The sequence below is a fragment of the Bombina bombina genome, chromosome 7 (assembly GCF_027579735.1).
Source record: "Bombina bombina isolate aBomBom1 chromosome 7, aBomBom1.pri, whole genome shotgun sequence".
NCBI classification, from domain to species: domain Eukaryota; kingdom Metazoa; phylum Chordata; class Amphibia; order Anura; family Bombinatoridae; genus Bombina; species Bombina bombina.
Window position 1 is genome coordinate 333,039,445 of NC_069505.1, and position 7,969 is coordinate 333,047,413.

The window sequence follows — 7,969 nt, forward strand, 5'->3', positions numbered from 1 at the left end:
GGTTGATTGACACCCCCCTGCTGGCGAGTCTGCAGGGGGCGGCGTTGCACCAGCAGCTCTTGTGAGCTGCTGGTGCAATGCTGAATACGGAGGGCATATTGCTCTCCGCATTCAGCAAGGTCTTGTGGACCTGATCCGCACTGTCGGATCAGGTCCGCAAGACCTTTGATAAATAGGCCTCATTGTTTGATCACTTTGGGGTAGATTTATTAAATGCCGGACTAACATGATCCACTGTAGCGGATCATGTCCGCGCGACATCGCTAAATACCGACAGCATATGCTGTCAGCATTTAACATTGCACAAGCATTTCTAGTGAAATGCTTGTGCAATGGCACCACCTGCTCACTCGGGGCCAATCGGCCGCTAGCAGGGGGTGTCAATCATCCCGATTGTACAAGCTGTTCTGCACACTGTTTTTATTGTGCTCTTGAAAAAGGCTATTGCAGTAGCTGAAACGCGCTGAGCTTGTTTTAATAACATTTCTGAAGCTGCACCTGATGACGTCCTGTGGATTTTAAATAAAGGCTAATTTTTCACCACCATCTTGTAAGTATACTCTGAATTTGCGCCAACAAATTGTCTGGGAAGTGCTGCACTATTGTGAGCGTTTGTTTTTAAGGCGATAAAAATTTGGAGAATCTTATCTGCAGAGGACATGGACAGCTTCAAGTTTCTTAGCGTGCTACAGCGCCGCCAAAGTTTGCTACATACATTTCCATTTAAACGGCTTTGGAGAGCTGCGGCTGGCATTTTCATAATTAAAATTTTGGAGAGGAAAAATAGATACAAAAACAAAGTAACACATATAGGGATTAAATAACAATATATCGAAAAGGAAGTATCAATTAACAAGTCTTATCATTCAGCACAGTGCACACAAAATGAATAAAAGATGGCCAAAGACCAGAAGATAACTGTTACCCTTAAAATGAATTATAACCCAAAATGTTTATTTCCTGATTTAGATAGAACATACAATTTTAACCCCTTATAGGGTACATCACTGGTCTTTCTATGGAGCTTGCATTTTTAATAGTGTGGCATAATAGCTATTTCCGGTGGCCAGCTGGAAGAAGGGTATAATGGTGGGGTCCCGCAGCTTAATGACCAACGATGTACAAGGTCAGCACTGATTGGCTAAAATGTAAGTATGTCAAATGAAATGAGATAAGGGGCTGTGTGCAGAGGTTTAGATACAAGGTAATCACAGAGGTAATACATATATTAATATTACTGTGTTGGTTATGCAAAACTGGGAATAGGTAATAAAGGGTTTATCTATCTTTTTAAACAATAAAAATTCAGGAGTCGACTATCTCTTTAATTAATTAATTAACATAAAATAGCAAAACAGTATACATGATTTATTTTACTTTTTTTTTTTAAATACCTCTTAAAAGTGCACTAGTTCTTCTTCCTCCAAAAAGACTGTAGTGCCTCCATAATATTTCATGATGGACAACTACCTATCATATGGGGGTTACAGATCAATATATTCAAGATTTAAGAGCTACATAAAAACAAAAAATAATATATTTTCTAAAAATGTCCAGTGGCACAGGGACATATTTAGAAAAGGTCCCATGGTACTCTCTGTTTGCTGCTCTCCCCTCCATAGGACTCATGAGTTGTGGACAGCTTGTTTACCCACCTTCCATATATTTCCCCCAAAGCATATATTCATAGTTATATACAATAAATATACCAAAATATCACAAAACGTATAAAAGTGAAATAAATGTGATAATACAAAGTTACAATATAAACAAAAGATGAACCATAAATTGAAAGTTCATATGTAAGGATATATTCGTTCTCTCTGGGTTTTTTCAGACCTCTGTGTTCCTCCATATGCTCTCAAAGAAAAGGAAACCAAATATGCAACATAGTGTGACTCTGTAACCACTTGAAGGAGAATTGATACACTTGTTAACGAGTGATTACTCACATTTGTTGGAGCTTTCAACCAAGCTCAGGGAAATGTGCACTCCCACTTTATACTGGTGGGAAAACAGTTACTCTCACGCAAATATAATAAAATCAAATATTTATTAAAATATCTAAAAAGCGGCACAAATGCAACATAGACACCTTTGACATAGGGTAAATGAGCATTAATATATATGATATTACTCAAAAGAGCAATACCAGTAGGGAACACTCCTCCCCCAGGTGTTCAAACAAATGTAGAGATGCACTGGAGAGTCTATTGTTACAGTTCCGACGTACGTTTTGCTGGATCAGCTTTTTCAAGGAATGAAGTGAGCATGTCCGTGTTCCCTTTTAAACCCCTTAGTTGATGACAAACCGGAAATCAGAAGTTGCATCCTCCATTTTGGAAAAGGGCATTGTATTTCAAAGTATATGTATACTGTTGTGTTTTGACGTAAGTTTGATCTCTTTCTTACTACGGGTCAAGTAAGATAACTCTACTTGTTGACATCATATATGCACAGCGGTTAAGGTAAAACTTGATTTGCGATATATATATATACATATACTCAAGTTACCTTCTCAACAACTCAATATATTTGACATAAGTAAACGTAACACTTCCCAATGTATTGTTGTCAACTTTTCAACACCTCTCACTGTACTTATCAAGCATGGATACAATAATTCCCCAAGATCTTATTTTTAACATTATATATATATATATATATATATATATATATATATATATATATATAATCGTTCAGATGGATTGTAATTACCATAATGTATACAACATTTTAACATATACTAGTATTTTATTTTCTATACATTTACTAACTCTATCCCAATCAGGTAAAATATTTTTAAAAATTGACCTAGATGTTGTAATAAATGGTCAGACCCTGTCAACAGGACTGCTTCAGCGTCTCCTATTTTCCATACCTAATACTTTCCTACATAACAGATGATGTGCCTTCTTGACCCAAGGCATATACATCCATGTATCTAACAAAATATATTAAGAATGTATGTTAATGCCACTGTTTGTACACACTCTTAACCGTATCACGATATTTTAGTATCTTATATTCAGTGTTTCCAAATAATATTATAGCATAGGGATGACGATGAGTCTTAAGTCTTATCATCCCTCTTGCTGGATTCTCTAAACCTCCCTCTTCGGTGCGTTTATATATTTACTTGTATATAGTTGAAAATGGGCGTCTATTATATATATTGCTATTCCCAGGAAATGTATTTCACAGAAAGTGATGGATTTCAAAATCTTTGTTCAGTCCGTTGGGTATGAAGCTGTCCATAATGTGTATCCACTTAATCTCCAGACGACCTAAACAATTTTGAATATCTCCTCCCTTCCAGCCTTGTTCTACTCTCCTAATACCTAGAAATTCTAGATCACCAATGTTCCTATTATGTTTTTTATCAAAATGTTCGGACACAGTATGATTTTTGTACCCTTTCTCAATATTATAAATATGCTCACTCAGTCTGGTCTTTAGAAGTCTAGAGGTGCGTCCTATGTAAATCAAGTTGCACGAGCAGCGTAGCATATAAATAACATTTTTGCTGTTACAAGTTATGAATTGATTAATATCATACTCTTTTTTTTGCGATCTGCTGAGTGAAACTTGTTACATAATTTTGGGGTTTTCTTCATCAGTTTACATGCATTGCAGAACTGGCATCTTCTAAATCCATTTTGGGACGGGAGAAGCCGGTTCTTTAATTATTTATTATTGCATATTTCTTTAGTACCATGAGACAGTTGTAACTTCAGATTAGGAACTTTTCTAAACATTATATTGGGACCATCCCCCAAAAATTCCACTAGACCTGAATCTCTCGACAGAATACCCCAATGTTTCTGAATAATGTTCCTCAACTCACTACTTTGCGTGCTATGCTGAAAAATCAGTCTATTGGCTAAATTATTGTCTATTCCTCCCATTTCGTTCTTTTTCTTTGTTTTATACTTTAATAGATCCACCCTGTCCATGTTTGTTACCTCTTCAATCTTATCTTCCAAAAATTTATTGGAATAATTTTTCTCCAGAAAACGTTTTTTTAGAATTTTTGACTGGGTCTGGTATACCTCTTTGTCCTTACAGTTACGCCTCAGTTGGACAAACTGACCTTTGGGTACATTATTAAGGCAATGCTTTTGGTGGCAGCTATTGAGGCTGATGTAATTGTTCACATCTATGCTTTTTTTTTTTATTTCAGTGTACCATTATCTATGTAGATCTCAAGGTCCAGAAATTCAACCTTAGTTCTACTATAATTCCAAGTAAGGGCTACTTTAAATTCATTTGTTTTTAGATATTCCATGAATTCCAATAGTTGACTCCCTGACCAGATAAGAAAGAGGTTGTCTATGTAACGATGATAGGACACCAGATATTGCGCCCATTGGGAATTATAGATATATTGATTTTCCCAGTTAGTCATATACAAATTGGCATAACTGGGCGCAAATCTGGTGCCCATCTCCGTGCCACCTACTTGCAGATAGTAATTGTAGTTGAACCAAAAATAATTAGTTTCAAGAATAATAGCAATACCTTCTAGAATGAACTCAAGTTGTTTACTATTCAGTGAGTTATCATTTTCTAGTATGTTATTTACTGATAAAATCCCAAGTTCTTTATCAATTATCGTATATAGCAACGTGACATCGCTAGTTACTAGCCACCACTCACTATTCCATTTAAGCTTTTCTAGGTGATTTAGGATACTAATGGTGTCTTTCAAATATGATTTGGTTTCTTTGACATATGTTTGCAAGAATCTGTCTGTATGCCGAGAGATTACTCGTGAGAGAGTTAACCCCCAACACAATGGGTCTACCTGGGGGTTATGTAGATCTTTATGTATTTTCGGCAATACATAGAATGTAGGAGTTTTGGGAAATTTGTTATTAATATACAAATATTATTTTTTATTTAAGATATCCTCTTTTAGACCTTTGTCCAGGTATACCTCTAGTCTCTTTTTATACTTGAGAACTGGATTAGAGTCTAATTTCTTATATACATTTATATTATTAAGCTGTCTTAGACATTCCTCATCATACTTGGTTTTGTATATTATTACCGTCCCTCCGCCCTTGTCCGCGGGCTTTATCACTATCTTATCATTGCCTTTAAGTTCTATTAGTGCTGGGTGTTCCTCCCTAGAAAAAAATCCCACATTTGGTCAGGATAATTTAATTTTTATGACCAAATGGAACTATATTCTAGAAGAATGCACTAAGAAATTAATGTATCACATCATCAGTGAAAGAAAGAAATTGTTAGATGAAGCAAATGAGGAAATTAATATGCTGGAACAGAAAATAATTCCTCATATGGGAAATAAAAACTATGAGGAGCTTTCACAGAAAGTGGCAGGCAATATAGATTTATTAAAGAAAGAGATAAAGAATACTAAAAGGAATAAATATTTCAGAGATTATGAGGATTATAAGGAGAGGAAAGAAAGAAATTATAAAGGTAAAAACAAAAGGGCGAACACTCATAACACTGACAACAGAAAGAAAAAGTGGTTTGGCACACTAATAGTAATAGTAATAGGGGTAGTACAATGAATAGACATAATCATACCTCACTGGCACAAAGGGAAAGAGAAAAATATTACACACATAGAAATGAAGATGATTCCCGTCAAGGATACAGACATATTGACAAACAGCATGAGATGGGGGGCTATCAGACCACATACAATAGGGGTAATCACTATAGATCTGAACAACAGAGAAGAGATGAGAATGGTTGGCAGCAACCAAAAAACCCTTTCAAGAATCAGAGAGTACACTATCAAAAAGAAACTACCACCCATAATAGATTTGACGAATTAGCAAGATTCAGTTCAGAGGATGAGGAGGCTTTTTTAGAGACTGAAAAAAGAAGATATACAAGAACAGATTCAGATCTGTTCAACAAAAGAAGAAAAAATATGGACAGAACAGAGCATTAAAAATACATTAAAAGACAAACAAACAGGTACAAAGGCAATCAGGGGCACAAATATCTGTTTTAAACAAAGGGCTAAATTTCGCTCCCAGCCACAGAATTAACAAATTTTCCATTTTTATAGGGGTACAAAAGTTCGTAAGGAATTTGTGCATTAAGAAATATTTTTCTAATAACCCTATAATAAAGAACAGCTCCATAGAAGTAAGCAGATACAGACATGTAGAGGTGTGCAATAAATCCTCATTCAACCCCACACAATGCAAATCAGCACCTATGGACACATTTTTGGAATTAGTCCATAGAGATATAAAAAACATGAAGATGAACTATAGATCAAGCCTATCTAGGGAGGAACAAACAGCACTAATAGAACTAAAAGGCAATGATAAGATAGTGATAAAGCCCGCAGACAAGGGCAGAGGGACGGTGATAATGGACAAAACCAAGTATGATGAGGAATGTCTAAGACAGCTTAATAATATAAATGTATATAAGAAATTAGACTCTAATCCAGTTCTCAAGTATAAAAAGAGACTAGAGGTATACCTGGACAAAGGTCTAAAAGAGGATGGGGCATATGTATCAAGCTCCATATGGAGCTTGATGAACCGTGTTTCTGGTGAGCCTACAGTCTCGCCAGAAACACCAGTTATGAAGCAGCGGTCACAAAGACCGCTGCTCCATAACCTGTCCGCCTGCTCAGAGCAGGCGGACAGACATCGCCGGAAATCAACCCGATCGAGTACGATCGGGTTGATTGACACCCCCTGCTGGTTGCCAATTGGCCGTGAGTATGCAGGGGGCGGCATTGCACCAGCAGCTCTTGTGAGCTGCTGGTGCAATGCTGAATACGGCGAGTGTATTGCTCACCATATTCAGCGAAGTCTGGCGGACCTGATCCGCACTGTCGGATCAGGTCCGCCAGACTTTGATAACTAGAGGCTGATACCTTAAATAAAAAAGAATATTTGTATTTTAATAACAAATTTCCCAAAACTCCCACATTCTATGTATTGCTGAAAATACATAAAGATCTACATAACCCCCCGGGTAGACCCATTGTGTCGGGTGTTAACTCTCTCACGAGTAATCTCTCGGCATACATAGACCAATTCTTGCAAACATATGTCAAAGAAACCAAATCATATTTGAAGGACACCATTAGTATCCTAAATCACCTAGAAAAGATTAAATGGAATAGTGAGTGGTGGCTAGTAACTAGTGATGTCACGTCGCTATATATGATAATCGATAAAGAACTTGGGATTTTATCAGTAAAGAACATACTAGAAAATGATAACTCACTGAATAGTAAACAACTTGAGTTCATTCTAGAAGGTATTGCTATTATTCTTGAAACTAATTATTTTTGGTTCAACTACAATTCCTATCTGCAAGTAGGTGGCACGGCGATGGGCACCAGATTTGCACCCAGTTATGCCAATTTGTATATGGCTAACTGGGAAAATCAATAAATCTATAATTCCCAATGGGCGCAATATCTGGTGTCCTATCATCGTTACATAGACAACCTCTTTCTTATCTGGTCAGGGAGTTAAAGTCAACTATTGGAATTCATGGAATATCTAAAAACAAATGAATTTAAAATAGCCCTTACTTGGAATTATAGTAGAACTAAGGTTGAGTTTCTGGACCTTGAGATCTACATAGATAATGGTACACTGAAATAAAAAAAAATTTCTTTAAAAGCATAGATGTGAACAATTACATCAGCCTCAATAGCTGCCACCAAAAGCATTGCCTTAATAATGTACCCAAAGGTCAGTTTGTTTGACTGAGGCGTAACTGTAAGGACAAAGAGGTATACCAGACCCAGTCAAAAATTCTAAAAAAAACGTTTTCTGGAGAAAAATTATTCCAATAAATTTTTGGAAGATAAGATTGAAGAGGTAACAAACATGGACAGGGCGGATCTATTAAAGTATAAAACAAAGAAAAAGAACGAAATGGGAGGAATAGACAATAACTTAGCCAATAGACTGATTTTTCAGCATAGCTCGCAAAGTAGTGAGTT